The following is an 18,195-nucleotide window of genomic DNA, read 5'->3' on the forward strand; positions in this document are numbered from 1 at the left end:
AAAGTTCTTTAGTATTGATGGTGCCTTTTCACCGTGTCTTTCCAACAGGTTACATTCTGTTCACTTTCCCACCGTACAATTCAGATACGCAGTCTCCACCCCTCTCGATGATGTCAACGCATTTCACCGTTTAATTGCAGCTTCCTCAGAACGTGCTGATGACTCCATATGGGAGATGGGCATATAAGGGCAGAGTGTCCAGTCATCATTGGCTACTCCAAAATGCCTCATTAACATATTATCATTATCATTACATATTGGAATGATATTAAGAGTCTGTTAAGATGATCTATACTATTTGTCCCTCTTTTTTTTTTTACATGTACTTTTAACAAACGGCACCTATTGGAGGATACAAAAATATGGTTGTATATATCTATATTACATTTTCTAATACTGCTCCACTTATTACTAGATTATCATTGCTATATTGGTGAATTGGGATTGCACCTAAGTGTGTAGCAGTTATAAATTTAGCAAGCCATAGGAGTGATTCTATCTATTTGTCCTTTATATATCGACTTTCTAGCACCCACATTTCTTCATCATTAAACAGTAAAGAGTAAAGAGTCTAAGCCAGATAAAATAAATTACATTTTCTAAAAAATCAATATTCATAATTTAAAAAAACTTTAAAAGGTTTCATTAAAGTTAATGAACTTTTGAAACACAAGAAGGAACATTTTAATGACAGTTGTCTTTTAACCCCTTAACACCGCAGCCAAATGTACAAGTTGTGAACGAAACAAAACGTAAACAAAACCTGGCATTTGCGCTATATGTCTGTCCAACCGTAATTCACCTCTTTCATATTAAATGCACTCCCCCTTATTATATATCATTTTATTCAGGGGAAACAGGACTTTCATTTAATATCAAATATTTAGCTATGAAACATAATTTAATATGAAAAAAATGGGAGAAAATAAGATTTTTTTTGATTTTTTTTGTTCTTCATGACATTTTAACTGTCAATGTCATAATACTGTTTGCTTTTACTGCAATAAAATACACATATTTGTATTCAGCAAAGTCTCACGTGTAAAACAGTACCCCCTATGTACAGGTTTTATGGTGTTTTGGGAAGTTACAGGGTCAAATATAGCGTATTACATTTGAAATTGAAATTCGCCAGATTGGTTACGTTGCCTTTGAGACTGTATAGTAGCCCAGGAAATAAATTTACACCCATAATGGCATACCATTTGCAATAGTAGACGACCCAAGGTATTGCAAATAAGCGATGTCCAGTCTTTTTTAGTAGCCATTTGGTCACAAACACTGGCCAAAGTTAGCGTTTGTATTTGTTTGTGTGTGAAAAATGCAAAAAACGCCAATTTTGGCCAGTGTTTGTGACTAAGTGGCTACTAAAAAAGACTGGACATACCCCATTTGCAATACCTTTGGTTGTCTACTATTGCAAATGGTATGCCATCATAGGGGTAATTTTCATTCTTGGGCTACCATAGGGTCATAAAGGCAACGTAAGCAATCTGGCGAATTTTAATGTGAAAAAAATTAAACACAAGCCTTATATTTGACGCTGTAATTTTTGAAAACACCATAAAACCTGTACATGAGGGGTACTGTTGTACTCAGGAGACTTCGCTGAACACAAATATTTGTGTTTCAAAACAGTAAAATGTATTGCAGCAATAATATCGTCCCTGTAAGTGCTGTTTGTGCGTGAAAAATGCAAAAAACGTCACTTTTACTGGCGATATCATGGTTGTAATACATTTTACTGTTTTGAAACACTAATATTTGTGTTCAGCGAAGTCTCCCGAGTAAAACAGTACCCCCCATGTACAGGTTTTATGGTGTCTTGGAAAGTTATAGGGTTAAATATAGTGCTAGCAAATTAAATTCCCTATACTTTCGGCATGGGTGGTCAGGCAGGTCCCGCTAATTGTAATTAATTAGGATACCTAATTATGTAAAATTATTACATAAATATATGTGTAGAATTAATATATGTATATATATACATATGTGTATATATACATATATATATATATATATTTTTTTTTTATATTTTTATTTATATATAGGTATATATATAGTGATATATACGTATATATTTATGTATATAGATATATATATTATTTCGTTATAAGTGTATTTTGATATAAATATATATATATATTAATATCAGAATACAGTTAGAACGAAATAAAACACATCTATATATTTTTTTATATTTTATTTTTAATTATTTTTTTTATTTAATTTTTTTAAGTATTTACATATTAATTTTTTTATATTATTTATAAATATATATATAACAATAATTATATATATATTTAATCAGTATCAGTCTACGTGTAATTTGATATTAATATATATATATAATTATATATATATTAATATTAAAATACACCTAGACGGTGTATGTGTATGTGTGTATATGTGTATATATATACTTAGATCATATATATATAATATATATATATGATCTAAGTATATAATTTATTTATTTTTACACTGTTTTAACATTTTTTTATTTGATTTTCAGCCAGCAGGGGGACCAACTGTCATTACAGTTGGTCCCCCTGCTGGCAATGCAGCAGGCAGCTATACCGGCCATGTGATTGTGAGGTCCTCGCAAGGACCTCACTCTCACATGGCCGGGAGGGCTCCTGGAGGGCGGACGTGCCGCGGGGGGCTCCCTGGGAGTCCCCCGAACCGCGATCGCCGGCGTGGGACCGCCAGCGACCGGGTAAGTTACTAAAAACCGGAGGGCGTACTATTACGTCCGGCGGCGTTTAGAGCCGCTTTTAAAAGGACGTACGCCCTCCGGTCTTAAGGGGTTAAAGGAATACAATAAACATCAAAACAACTTTAGTTAAATGAAGCAGTTGGGAGTATAGTGCCCCTGCAGGATCACTGCTCAATTCCCTGCCATTAAAGATTGAAATCATTTTTGTAGCTGTCTATGCCGCTGTAGACATACCTCCTCTGTTTGTGACTCACACAGCCAACATGAAAGAATTGTTTCATTTTCAATCAGATCTTACAGCACAGTGTGTTAATTATACTGTTACACACAGGAGGCCCCACGGGCTCTAGCAGGCTATTAACAGAGCAGTGTGTGGGACATTCTAAATTAAACACACTCTGTGATAAAGAAAGTTTAAACATTAGATCTCTCTTTACAGGAAGTGTTTAAGACGGTGTAAGTCACGTGCAGGAAAGTATGACTAGAATAAATTGAGTTTACTACTAAATGGCAGAGAATTGAGCAGGGAGATTTCAAGGGCATGATCTACATACCAAAACTGCTTTATTAAGCTACAATTGTTATGGTGCTTACCATGTACCTATAGCAATGCTACGAACATATCTATAGTAGGCACCCTACACCCTCAAATCAGATATGCTGCACTGAGGGATTTCAAAAGCCCTTTACACCCAATCAATACAGGATTCACTACGCTATAACATATCAGGAACACTTGCACAAGCCCTTATTGCCCTTGGGCTGGCTATAACCGAATGAGAAACACATGAAGATTTTAACAGAACACGTTTTAAGATGAGGCTTGTGTTAGGGAGGCAGCTTAGTGCATAGAGATTCAGCAACAGCCAATCAGCCTTTCGTCTTTCAGTGAATCACTACCGTTAAGCTGGGTAATAACATCTAGACCCGAGAATTTAAACAGAAACAAGTAACAAGCCAAGTGCACCTTTCCTGGCCAAATACCTTCATATCATTAATATTATATTGTGCATGTTTAACTACCAATCTGTTTCAGGAATATATAACGAACGTTTAACTACTTTCATATTGTTATTATTATGACTATGTTTATTATTATGATTATTACTTCAATAACTTCTATTTTGCAAATAGCAACAACAATAAGTTTGTAATATCCGTTACACATTTTTGCAAGTTTTCAAACTACTTTTTAACTTCTAACTAAATGAACTCAACAGATTGCTATATATATAGTCATTAGCGTAGGATGGACAACAGACATTTTAACTCATAGCTCAATTTTATTCTTTCTTATACATGTTCCCTTCTGTCCCACGAAATGTAATCTCATGGAGCAAGTCAAATATTAATTTTAACTTTAAAAGCTTTAACCCGTATTGTATTTACATTTTTTTTTAACAGTACTTTTTTCTCATCATTTAACTTCTTAGTTGTTTTCTTGGAGGCTTATAATTTAATTATATTTTCACTTTTTTTTTTTAAACAAAAAAGAAAATCCTGACAAAAACAGGCTTTTTGCTTTTTTTAATATCGAAGAGATGGCAGCAAAGAAATAGTCTTAGAAGTACCTTGTAATTTCCAAAAATCAATAGTGTAAGCTATATTTTATATACTTCTTTATTGATAGTATAATGAGAATATGTCATATTTGGGCTCACTACACAAGGTTTAGTGTTGTAAGAAATACTAGAATGTAATGGCATGCAATGTATATTGTTTTATTGAAACTCCTTCAATAGATACTATGTGGCATTTTTTACTTTCTCTTTTTTAATTGTGTCCTTGTTGTGTGCATGCTCTTGCCCATAACTCTTTTCTGTTCTGTGATCATTTGTGTTCCAGACTGTCCTATGTGAATTTATTTTCTATAGTTTACAGCCTCTTTGACAGCCTTTCCCTTTCTCATAAATATAAAGTACATCTGTGAATGGACAACAAAATAAGAAAAGTTTTTTCGATAGCTGTTTATTCAGTCTAACGCACAACACAGCACTATCAATCAATATGAGGCTTTAAAAAGAAAAAAGACTGCTATAAGACAGCAGAAACAGCTTATTATGTCCCAAGGAAACAGGTATCTGGAAATAATTCCACGTACTCTCATGTATACAAAAAATGTGATCTAATTCTGTAGCATTGAAATATCTATGTGACAACCACCTTACCCTTTATCTATTCTAACACGCAAGAACACAATACACCATCAGCTTCTCTAGGTGACTAAACTGGTAAAGATGGTCCAAATTATAAATAAAAAAATTATATAGCATTTCTAGACTACTATTGTCCTAATTGTCCTATAGTAAAGAGACTCTAAATGTAAACATGTATGATGCTGGATCCACCAATGGTAATTCTTCACAATATCGAAATTATGGACATGTTCTGCAAATCCATCAAGTACACTGATATACTTAAGACTAGCCGGCTTCATAGACCATCTGACATCTAGATCATCTGACATCACAGACCATCATATGTCACAGACCATTTGACATCACAGACCATTTGACATCATAGTCCATCTGACATAACAGGCCAGCTGACATCATAGTCCATCTGACATTACAGACCAGCTGACATCACAGACAATCTGACATCATAGTCCATCTGACATAACAGGCCAGCTGACATCATAGGCCATCTGACATTACAGGCCAGCTGACATCATAGGCCATCTGATATCACAGATAATCTGACAACACATGCCATCTGATATAACAGATCATCTGGTATCACAGACTATCGGAAATCACAGACTATCTGAAATCACAGACCATCTCACATGACAGACCATCTCACATCATAGACTACCTGAATCAAAAAAAGTTTGGGCACACAATGGCAAGCACAATGCAGCTTTTTATTGGGTCTAGAAATACACAATAGACATTATGAATGAGTGTGGTCCCTGCCTACTGCTCGTGTACATAGACCATCTGAAATTGCAGACTATATACATCACAGGCCATCTGGAATCACAGACAATTTGATAGTTGATGGCATGAATCAACGTGCAATTCTTCATTTTCCAAGTTCTGGGGTAATAACTACAATTCTTTATTATAGGTATCATGCCTAGGTTTTAGGTATGTTCATTTTTTAGTACACGTTTTGCTTTCTCTCAGACTTTTATCAAACGCTTTTGAAAAAGTTGTATGTGAGACACCTGATATATAACTTTCTCTAGACTGAAATAGACATGATCTCAGGAAATGTATTCTCAAAAAGCACGTGATAATATTACTGTACCATATTATAACGGCATCAATGTAATCTGTAAGCAAACCGTACAGCTGAAACTCGGGTTGCATAAGAATAATGCTGTATAAGTCAGTAACGTCTTCCTATGGGCTATCAAACAGGTAAACTACCAGTCTGCCTAACATTTATTCTGTTCATTATGGGCATTCCTGATCTTCCTATACATCTTTTCTTCTGGAGATCAACTTGCCTGAATGATTTTGTAAAATATGGGATATTCTGGACAGCTAAGTTATAACTACAAAGCCAGGTACTGGTGTGGGTGCCTTGAACTAATGTACAAAAAAGGCACTATGTGTATGTTGGCTTCTCTGAAACCTCTTGGGAAACATTGTGATAATATATGTTTGGACAAGTGCGTTAAGGATGTCGTCCAGAGATATTCTGGATTCGATGGTGCCAGGTGGGAATATTATTAAAGTTGGAAGTGTTAATGCATTGAATAATCTGGTGATATTTATTCAAAAAATCTTAGGGATAACTGGTATATCTGAATGACGGCATGGGCAATCTTTGGTTATCGTTTTGGTGCTGCATAGAGCTTTGATCAAAGGGTAACTGACCAAAGCATTACGCACTTGTTTGATAGACATTACAGGGTTTACTCATATATTTTTTAGATGTTTGAAATAGTGTATGTATTAGTATCTTAAATACCCTCTTGTCTAGTGGTTCTCGTTTCGTTCTCTGCACTCTGTTTTCAAATACACAGTAATCCAGGCACTTTGCGTTATTGTAACCCAATTTAATAATACTAATTTTCAACCTTACAAGGATGGAACCCTGACTTTTCCAAGAAGAAATCCTACAACCTTGGGACAACCCAGTTGGAGCACTAACAAGTGAACTATCATGTAGCTTAAACCAACTCACAGCATGTGAGCTAGCAGATGTCCAACACCCTGCTCCACAAAGTTAGAATGATAAAAATTATTTTCTACACATGTAGTATCCATTTTTTTATCACATTAACTTTAGCCATACCATACTGATAAGCCAAATAATTACTTTCTATTTACTGTATGCCACACAAAAAGTTTTATTTTGTTCTGTTTTAGTTGGTTCTACATCATTTTGTGGTCAAATGGGTCTTTGATATTTTAGATATTTTATAATTTTTCTTTGTTTTGGTTTATTTTTAGGTTTCTCGCACCTACCTTTGATAATTTATTTTACCTGTATTCTTTAACTTAGAGTATCTTTAATGTGCAGTCTTTTTCGTGATTTTTATTTTATTAAGTGTTCTTGCATAGCAAGACCACTTAATGTTATCTCACATATATATTATTCTTATTATAGCCAAATTTACCACCCTAACTCCTCCTACAGTTTTTACACTACATAGACTGTAATATACCAAAACATGTGGATTGTTCCCGATTGGATTGCTATTACTTTGCGGAACATTTCGCCGAATGGTTCACGGAATATCGTCGTTCTTGTGGCGAAATTGGTCCCATAGGAATGAATGGCAAAATTTTCAAAACTAGAGTGGGAGCTGGCAAAAGCTGAAAAATCAGGACATGATTTCTAAACTGCCACCACTCGCTCATTATCAAGCCCACGTACACAAATCTTATATCAAAATGTTCAGCTATCCCTGCTACCACTACGGCTAAGCCATAGTCCTGATAGTTTTTACAATATGACCATTTGTTTGCAACTCACGCCGTCCATTGACATTCATTGAAACTTCACTCTAGCCAGCTCAAATTTGAAGGGCAATTTCTAAACTGCGACTGTGCCTTCATTGTTAAAATTTCTGAGACATACACTGCATCAAAATGTAGGTATGGGTCTTGTGATTCTCACAATATAAAGCTCTTCACTGTAGGATTTATAGTTTTTAAAATATGACCGTTTGAAAATAGCAACCGCCAAAATACTTTGACCTATGCCAGGCTGGAGCAGCAAGTGATGTCATAGACAGGGCCTTTTGTACACCTGCTAATGTTTTTTATAAAGGTATGTTTTAATGTAACTGTGAAGCACTTTGGGCAACAACGTTGCAATTAAATGTGCTATTTAAATAAATAAGAACAGTTACTCCGCCCACTCCAGTTGTAGACTACTGGTGGAGGCAAGAACAACACACAATTTCCCCAGAAATTGTAGCTTTTCTAGTTATAATAATAATGTTACAAAACAGAAGAATGAATTATTTAGTGATGAGGTTACCAGTGGCATAAAATTTTCTAAATCAAATATAGATTTAGAATTAGCCCTTTTTATGATAGAGTGGAATATGATAAAGTAGTTCATCGTATGTTTAGCTCTCTGTTGAATAAAAATCAATACAATTGTATGGAATTGGATTTTATTCTAATGTATAACCTGCAAGTGGTAATTCTTTCTTAAGTATAAATTGAAAAAAGACAAATGTCTATCTTCTTATAAAACTTGAATCAATATTCTTCTCAAGTGAATTTAGTCTGAACAAAATGATTATATGCAAATCACCACACAGCTCAAATATGCTACTGGCTAATAAACTGCGAGTTCCCAACTCAATTTGATAAAACTATAGTAAATCAACTATAAACACTCTAACAAATAGAGCAAAGGAATGTTATAAAATGTATCAGATAACTTGTTTTTCTCAGCTGTAAGTGACCATAAATACAGCTGACTTGGACAGAAGGTGCCTGTAGCAAGTGTGTTAAAAAATGACAAGCTTAGAGTCATGTCTACAAATGCTCGCAGTTTAGGGAATAAGATCCATGAACTTGTGGCAATAATGGCAACTGATAGTGTAGATTTAGTCGCTGTTACTGAGACATGGTATAATAAGAAAAATGACTGGGACATAGCAATACCAGGGTACTATTTATATAGAAAAGACAGGGAAAGCAAGAAAGGGGGATGGATGGCCCTGTATGTGAAGGATAGCATAAAATGTAGCCTAATAAAAGTTAGTGAGGCGAACATAGAGTCCGTTTGGGTTACGTTAGAATTTGGTAATCACACAGTAACTCATGTAGGAGTGATTTATAGGCCCCCAGGACAAATAGAAGAGTTAGATAATCTACTAGTTAAGGAAATGGCTAAAATGACAATGAAGGGGGAAGTTATCATCATGGGTGTGTCAGGAGCACACATATTCTAAACTCCCTACTGGGATTGTCTCTAAAACAAGTCATTGAGGAGCCAACTCGTGAAGAGGCCACTCTAGATTTAGTTGTAAAAAAAATGAGATTTGGTATCAGATATTACTGTAGGTGAAAGTTTAGGATCCAGTGATCATCCTGCAGTGTGGTTTAATATAAGAACAGTGACCAGAACAGTTACTGAGTCACATCACACAAAAACTAAAGTTTTAGACTTAAGAAAAACAAACTTTCCTAAAATTAGAATATTTGTAAACAAGTTATTATCAGATTTGGAGCAGTTTAAATGGAGTCCAAGAGAAATGGGATTATTTAAAAGTTGCACTGCTGAAGGCAACGTGAAAATTGCATTAGGCTTGCCAGTAAAAGCAAAAAATGTAAGAAAATACTGTGGCCAAAATAGTAAAAAAAACAAAAAGTTTCCATTTAGTAATTATAAAAAAACAGAGTGAGGAAGATAGATAGAGTGAGGAAGATTAGGCAGAAAGAGGCTAAGCAAGTTATAAGAGCTTCCAAATCACACACAGAAGATAAAATAGCACAGTCTGTTAAAAAAAGGCAACAAAACATTTTTTAGATACATATATGAGAAAAGGAAAGTAAAACAAGGATTAGTTAGATTAAAAACAAAAGAAGGAAGGTAAGTAGAAGAGGATAAAGGTCTAGCTGACTGCCTCAATGAATAATTTTGTTCAGTATTTACAGATGAAAATTAAGAAAAGGGACCTCAGTTAGGAAAAATGACAAATTAGCCATTTGTTACATGTGAGTTTACAGAGGAAGAGGTTCTATTTCAACTGTCAAAAGTTTGGTTTTGCTTGGTTGTCAAGGATACTGTTCTTAGACGGAAACTTTCCATGTAACTGTCCAGTTTGGCATTTCGTCCTGGTGCTGGAGTGAAATTAGTGTTCCTTTTCCTGTTGCTGTAATCCATTGTGGTTTCAGTGCTCCCAAAATCTACGTGAGGATAATACATATATTACTGAACAACTAGAACATGATCTACACCATTTTTACAAAAAGCAACAACAGGACCTTTTTAAGAAAAAAAATAATAAACTAATCAGACTCCAGCAGGATTTTCACAAACATCTGGCAGAGAAAGAGAAATGGCAAGAGAAATCTGGTGTTGTTAACATTTCAGATTATAAACTATCTGACTCAGAAGCATCAGTTCTCTCCAAAGGATTATCATTTTGCCCCAGCACAAAATTCGATCACATTGGTCTCTACTCTGAGGTGGAAGAATTTTTCAGAAAGAAGCGACTTAAGGAATGCTTCCATGACAAGGAGAGCACTGAAACCACGATGGATTACAACAAGAGGAAAAACACTAATTTCACTCCAGCACCAGAATGAAATGCCAAACTGGACAGTTACATTGAAAGTTTCCATCTAAGAACAGTATCCTTGACAACCACACAAAACCTGTCATATGTATCAACACTTTAAAACACATTCCAATATGTTTATTCTATCGATATACAAAGTACTATGTGTAGACCTATGCTTTCCCATACTCTTATGCATGTATGCTTATATATGTGACTGCATTTATATTTGTGTATATGAGTTCATGTGCATGTGTGTATATGTGTTTATGTGTATGTATATGTGTTCATGTGTTTGCGTATACATATATATCTATTTGTGTGTGTGTGTGTGTGTGTGTGTGTAAAGTGTACCATCTTCTGCAGTGTCTGCTTGTTTTTTTTTCCCTTTCCCCCCTCACTCAGATTTTCAGAAAGATATATACTACCCTCGGCAAGAATGTTGTCTATTCTCTATCAAACCTGTATCTTATCTGCACTCATGTCGCTATAACCCCTGTATCACAACTCAACTTTGAATTCTATGTCGTCTTGCTCAGAAATGCTTCAGACTTGAGAAAGGGAGGTTCTCCCGAAAGCTTTTCATTACAAAATTCTGTTAGTCCAATAAAAAAGGTATTGCAAGATATCAATTGTATCTGTTTTTTACATTTACAGATTTACATTAGTGTTTTATTTGTCTTCAGTTTAAATTTGTGGAATGAAAGCTGGGAGTGACTAAAGAAATCACATCCTTCTAGAAAACATAAACAATTTTTTAGATTCTTATAAGTTTATAATGAATTTGATTTATGTTTGCACGACAGTGCAGAGCTGCAATGAAGGTATTTATGGTACCTCGGATCTCAGGGAATACAAGATGCTCTTTACAGCTAGAGACTGTGTTGCAATATATTGTTTTGTTCAAAGCTAGTTTACAGTGTTCCAGGTCACACTACGCTCTCGGGAGACTAGATCGCTACATTACTTTACATTATCTCATAAAGCAAAAATGTAATTCATGTTAATAAAGCACTCTGCATCCTGCAGGATCTGCATTACCTCACATGCCCTGCTTTTCTACTGGTTTTATACGTTGTTTATGCCATTAACAAGTGCAAACAGAAATGTTCTGCTCTTTCCCGAAGATTTCTTCACAGTTTGCAAATGTCTTTACTTTGGTCAAATATTGTAGTTCACGATCAATAAAGAATGTTGTCTGATAACCAAACAAATCTAAATGTTATCAGGCTGACAGGATGAGCAGATGGGGAAAACATGAAGAAGAAAAAAAACATTTGGATATAATGGATATAATGTTAGCTTGTTTGAACTGAGCCCTCAACACCCTCTGTTCCTGTGTGTACAACTTGTCTTGCTGCAAATACTTGTCTGTTTGTCAACCTATTGTATAGCACTGCAGAATTCGTTGGAACTTATAAATAGTAATAATACTATAAAGTATTAAAAAGTATTTTACAGTTGTGCTCAAAAGTGTGCATACTCTGGTAGAAATTGTGAAATGTTGGCATTGATTTTTAAAATATGACTGATGTATTGAAGGATAGTGTTTCTATGAAGCTATTTATCATCACATAGTTGTTTGACTCCTTTTTAAATCATAATGATAACAGAAATTACCCAAATGACCCTCATCAAAAGTTTAGATAGATTTGGGGAGTAAAAACCCAAGGGCAGAGTACAGAATATTGGATAGAGTCCTAACCTCAACAACCGAGGAAAGGGATTTAGAAGTAATTATTTCAGATTGCTTAAAGGTAGGCAGACAATGTAATAGAGCAGCAGGAAATGCTAGCAGAATGCTTGGTTGTATAGGGAGAGGTATTAGCAGTAGAAAGAGGGAAGTGCTCATGCCATTGTACAGAAAACTGGTGAGACCTCACTTGGAGACCGTATCTCCAGAAGGATGTTGATACTTTGGAGAGAGTTCAGAGAAGGGCTACTAAACTGGTTCATGGATTGCAGGATAAAACTTACAAAGAAAGGTTAAATGATCCTAACATGTATAGCTTGGAGGAAAGACGAGACAGGGGGGGATATGATAGAAACATTAAAATACACAAAGAGAATCAACACAGTAAAGATGAAGACTATATTTAGATGACTAAAAACTACCACAACAAGAGGACATAGTCTTAAATTAGAGGAGCAGAGGTTTAAAAATTAATTTCAGGAAGTATTACTTAACTGAGATGGTAGTTGATGCATGGAATAGCCTTCCAACTGAAGTGGTAGAGGTTAACACAGTGAGGGAGTTAAGGCATGTGTGGGATAGAAATTAGGAATACTTAGCTATAAGACAATGCCAGAGACTAATAAAAGTATTTAGAAAATTGGGCAGATTAGATGGGCCGAATGGTTCTTATCTGCCATCACATTTTATGTTTCTATGTATCTATGCTGGCATCTTGCAGACCCCAGCATGTATTACTTTTTTTAATTCTACATCCTTTCACTTCCACAAGGGAGAGCCATAAATTACACTGATTTCCTCTGCAACAATGGGAGGCTAATGAAAGAGGTAATTAGTGTAACACCTTAGTGAGACATAGTATGTATACCAAGAAAATTCAATGTCATTATAGTAAAATGACTCTCTAAGGACCATCACCAATGTAGCTGACATTAGTTGTTATGGTGTAAGGAGTCATATGGCACTGTTCTCCAACTTCAAGAGAATTAGGGCTATCCCATCTCCTAAATCCCGGCTGCCAGACACATCCTGCACACAGTTGGCACAATGCAGTCAGGTAGGTAACGTTCTCGTGGTATTTGCCAAAACCCAGACTTTCCCATCAGACTGCCCAACAGAGAAGCATGATTCTTCACTCCAGAGAACACGTTTCCTCTGCTCCAGAGTCCAGATGTGACCCATTCCATGAAGCTCCCACTGCACATTTTTTTTTGCTGATATTAATGCCAATTGAAGTCTGGAACTCTTCAGCTATGGAATCAGCAGATCGTTGGTGACTATTAAGCGACCTTCCGCTTCGTGGCTGAGTTGCTGCTGTTACTAAACACTTCCACTTTCCAATAATACCACTTACAGTTGACCATGGAATATCTAGGAATATCACAAACTTATGACAAAGATGCCATCATATCACAGTACCATGCTTGAATTCACTGAGCTCTTCAGAACGACCCACTTTTGTCACGCGGTGAAAACGAAGGAGAGTTAAATTTACTCTTCCTAATTAAATATTTTGTTTGGTATACTTTTTATTTATTTTTTGCAGAAACCATTCAAGGTAGTCTTTGAAGTTCGAACCAAATCTATAATCACTATCACTTAAGTCAATTAGAGCATAAATTAGACTAATAAAATGAGTTCAAAGACAGACATATTAAAATATAATGGGAACGATTGTTCATTGCCTGCTGCAATTAAATGTCAGTTATACCTTTAAATCTTCCTTCTGTCAAAATCTTGCAAGTTTGGATGAATGCTTTCCTGAGAGTATGCGCTATTTAACTGTAGAAAAGTGTGAGCGATATAAACTCAATTTTTAAAGGACATTCCAGGCTGGAGCAGGCTCATTAATTTTTAATTAATTAAATAGATGATGTCTAAAAACAAAGTTGCAGAAATCAAATATATGAAGTTTAAAAAGAAAAAGAATATAAAAAAAGATATTCACATTTGAAGCTCTTATAATATAAGACTTTGCAGCTTGTTCAGGAAGCTCTCACAACAACAGGAAGTGACTCAAGTCGTAATGCTCAATAGATTTTCTTCTGCAGGGCTTTATGGGTACAGCAAGAATTTCTGGAAGCAGTTTAATTTTCACCTTTCTGGCTTTAGAAAGACAGCTGAGCTACAACTCCGTAAAGCCAAATCACAACATTCTGTACAGTATTATTGGAGCAAATAGAAAAACCCTGCCATTAGAAGGCAGGGCAGAAAGGGGGGGCTTTGTGGTGCAGAACTACGCTTGACTAAGCATGAGTAACAGTAATTTAACCTACCCATTGCACATAAAGTGTAGTTGCTTGGAATGCCCCTTTAACCGAACATTTGAAATAAAAAGTTGTATATTAGAGTCGTATATTTTTGACTGATTGTTGATTGACACAACATTTTTATTTACTAAAAGGTATGTTTAAACACAATTTAATAAGCTATAAATATACGTCTACCTTAAAACAAATATTAACAATAAGATGTGTCGAGCTGGTGACAGTCTTGTAAAATCAAAGTTACTTAGCCTATTTTGGCCTCTAATTTACAAGTTACATGTCAATTTACCATTTAGAAAATAAATCCACAGGAAATCTTTGCAAACAGAGTTTATGATTCCATCCAAATTTAATGAGTTTCAACATACTTCATGAGAAATATTGGCAGCTTGACATTTAAAGTCGTGAGTTTTACAGATCCATGGGTATATTACATATTTTTTCATTCCCTACTGCAATTAAATGTCTATTATAAATTCAAAGTTTCCTTCTGTCAACTTCTTGCAAATTTGAATTACTCGGTTGCCTTCAAATATGAGATGTTTAGCTGTATATAGAGTCACTCCATCTGTTCATGTTGATCCTCCTTCTGTTGCGATTGGATTCAGATTGTAACAGGCCCAACTAATTATTAAAGTGACACTCTCGCGAAAAATTTTTTTTTTTATCTGTAACTTATGCAGAACTGAGCAGTTTAATATTGTATTAATTAGTTCTTGCTTGCTATATAACCATGCAACGTGTCTTCACCACAATTCTAAACAAATACAGAGAAGTCTTAATGACCAGGCTGGTCTATAGATACCAGTATTAGAAAAGGGGTCTAGGCACTCCAATGTCTTCAGGCACCTTTATCAGAACATGTGGAACATTGCAAAATTTCTACTCCCAATGGCGTCTTTGTCAAAGCTGGTCATTAGAGCATAATAGCTTCATAGAGACTTCTGTATGTAGAAACATGGAAACCATGTCCAGACTAACAGCTATGGGTTTCGGCAACTAGAATTTGCTGTAACTCTTAGCCACCATGTTATTCCTCTTGGCTGTGATGCTTTACAGTACTTTGATGTTCTCTGAGCCCTGCAGAGTTAAATGTCCATTGACATTGGCAAGAAGGTGTGACAGCTGGTTCTACTGAATGGAATTCTGTTTGGAATTTAGCAGGAGCTAAATAATCTTCTACCAAGTACAACTGAGCTTCTTAACCGTCATAATAACAATATGTGCTTAGTGTGGGCAAAGGTTGAGTCAAATGACCCATGTAGCTGCCCCCTATTCTGTATAACAATTTCCATGGGGCTATTTCAGCACTTTCTTTGAGAAAATTTGAAGAGTGAGTATCGGCTGATAGATCTTCTGGTCCCTCGAGAAATGTCAGTTTTGTAGCAAAAAAAAAAAGAGGGAAATATTTATATTTTCTTTTTTTTCATTTTGTTTTCTTTGTATTTGTATTGCTTTATCTTTATAGTAAAAAAGAAGGACCAGCTGCAGGCCAGAATTCCCAATTAATAAATAAAATATAACACAGCTGAGTCATTGCTTAAAGAATCTGAGAACGAGGTGCTACATTTTGAAAGGCTGTCTCGCTGTCACACAAATCATGTTTGACTCACAGAACATTAATAACGTTTGACATTCTAGTGATGACATTGCTGGTGCTTAGGCTGTGGGATAACTCCGTGGCCCTCTCTGTTAGCCGCAGTATCTGGTGAAAGCTGTCTTAAACTTGTTTTCCTGGCACTATAGGGTTATAGGGTCCTCTCTCGGAGCTCCCCTCCCACTGGGCTGAAGTGGTTAAAACCCCTTCAGCCACTTATCTTAATTCAGTGATGAGCTCCCTCGACGCTGGTGACCTCTCCTCCCCCTGACAATATCAGCTCCGAATGCGCATGCACACGCGTATTCAAAACTGCCCATAGGAAAGCATTACTCAATGCTTTCCTATGGACGTCCAGCGTGAGTTCAAGGCGATTTTCTCATTGAGGATCGCAGAAGCGGCCTCTAGTGGCTGTCAGAGAGACAGCCACAAGAGGCTGGATTAGCCCTCAATGTAAACATAGCAGTTTCTCTGAAGTGAGCTGAAGTGGTCTGGGTGTCTATAGTGGTCCTTTAATGATGGTACTGATGAGGAAATGGTTTAAAACCAAGTGAGATTGCTGTTATATAAAATATGGTTTTCACTAGTTAACACCCACAAAGAATGTTATACTCTATGAGTACTACATGCTACAGTATATTGAATATTGAATATTGCTACAGTAGAAAAAGACAGAGTACTTATTACAAACTCACCAGACATAAAGTAAAATCACATTTTAGTTTACATCTGCTGTTTGACCTTCCTTTGCATTTTGTGTATTTTATCCCACACTGTATATTGGTTCTTCAAAAGAGTTTCAAAACAGAGGATATTTTCTACAGAGAGGCAGTATGTAGAGCAAAAGACAAGAACTTGAAAGGGACACTATGGGTACAACAATCACTACAGCATAATTTAGTGGTTCTGGGGCAAAGAGACCTTCTCTGCCGTCTCAGCAGAATAAACACTGCCTTCTCTCAGACAAGTCAGTGTTTACATTGCTGCCTACTGCTGCCTATAGCTACTGTCACTCAAACAGGCACTAGAGAAACGTTCTGGTTTGTGCTGCATGGAGATGCTCAACGCTCCTCATAGAGATATGTTGACTCAATGCATCTCTATAAAGAATGGCCCAGTGCAGTGAATTAGTGAATTGTTGCTCATGTGCACTAGCTCCCAATGCTTCTGTATGGGGGAAGTACTGGATTGGCTACGATTATCATGGAGGTGGGATGACTGCTGCGAGGCTGGTTCACCATGGGAATAAACATAGGGTGGCCCAATAATAGAAATAGTTACTAGAATAGAATATTTACTTTAAATTAAATGAAGAGAAATTAAAAAGTAACATCAAGAATAATATTCCACCACACTGTAAGTTGTAGATAGTAAACTGCATAAAATAAATGCAAATGTAAGTTGCATAAAGTGACATGATGGAGAAGTTGATGAAAGCTTGGGATAGGCAGGCCACTGTTCTGAGTTTACTCTTTAATTTTGGAACTGGACTTGATGTCTGGTGTAATGCAATAACGTATTTCTGGGTGCAGGTTCTAGCATAGGAAGTCTGATGGGTTTCAACTGAGGAATGATCCGCCCACCAGATGACTGAATCCATGTAATTAAGGATATTTATCACCATTATTATGAAGAATCTTATTATTCAGCTTGTGGCTCTAGGGATTACTAAATAGAGAGACAGGCAGCCACAGTCTACGCAATAGCTCTCTGCAATATTCTAGAACATATTGAGATCACAACACAACCTAAATAGATGGAAAGTACTATTATCTTGGGTAGAGGACTCAATGTAGACAACAGTGTTATATCTATCATCTGAAATATGAAAAATTCACAGATCCCTCAGCCAAGCCTGGGGCTCTCAAAGCTTTTTTGTGGGAGTAATGTGTATATCCCATTAAACCTTAAATGGCATCCATACATGCATCCACTCCATCTTATTCATTTACTTTTTCATGAGTGAGACGTGATAAGTACATAATTCGCTGCACAGTCTATCATTAAAAAAAAAAAATTGACAAAGATGTACTACTGAGATGTACTGCTGCACTTCCTCATTCTCTTCCTTTTGAAATTGGGAAACAAGGGGAGGAGCTAATGTATCAGTTATTCCTTTCTCATTTACTATGCTTCTGGCATTACGCAAAACATGATGATTGTAATTAAGTGTCACTTTATGAATGGAGTGATAATACAAAAGACTGAACTATT

This window comes from Pelobates fuscus, chromosome 2, assembly GCF_036172605.1.
Source record: "Pelobates fuscus isolate aPelFus1 chromosome 2, aPelFus1.pri, whole genome shotgun sequence".
NCBI classification, from domain to species: Eukaryota; Metazoa; Chordata; class Amphibia; order Anura; family Pelobatidae; genus Pelobates; species Pelobates fuscus.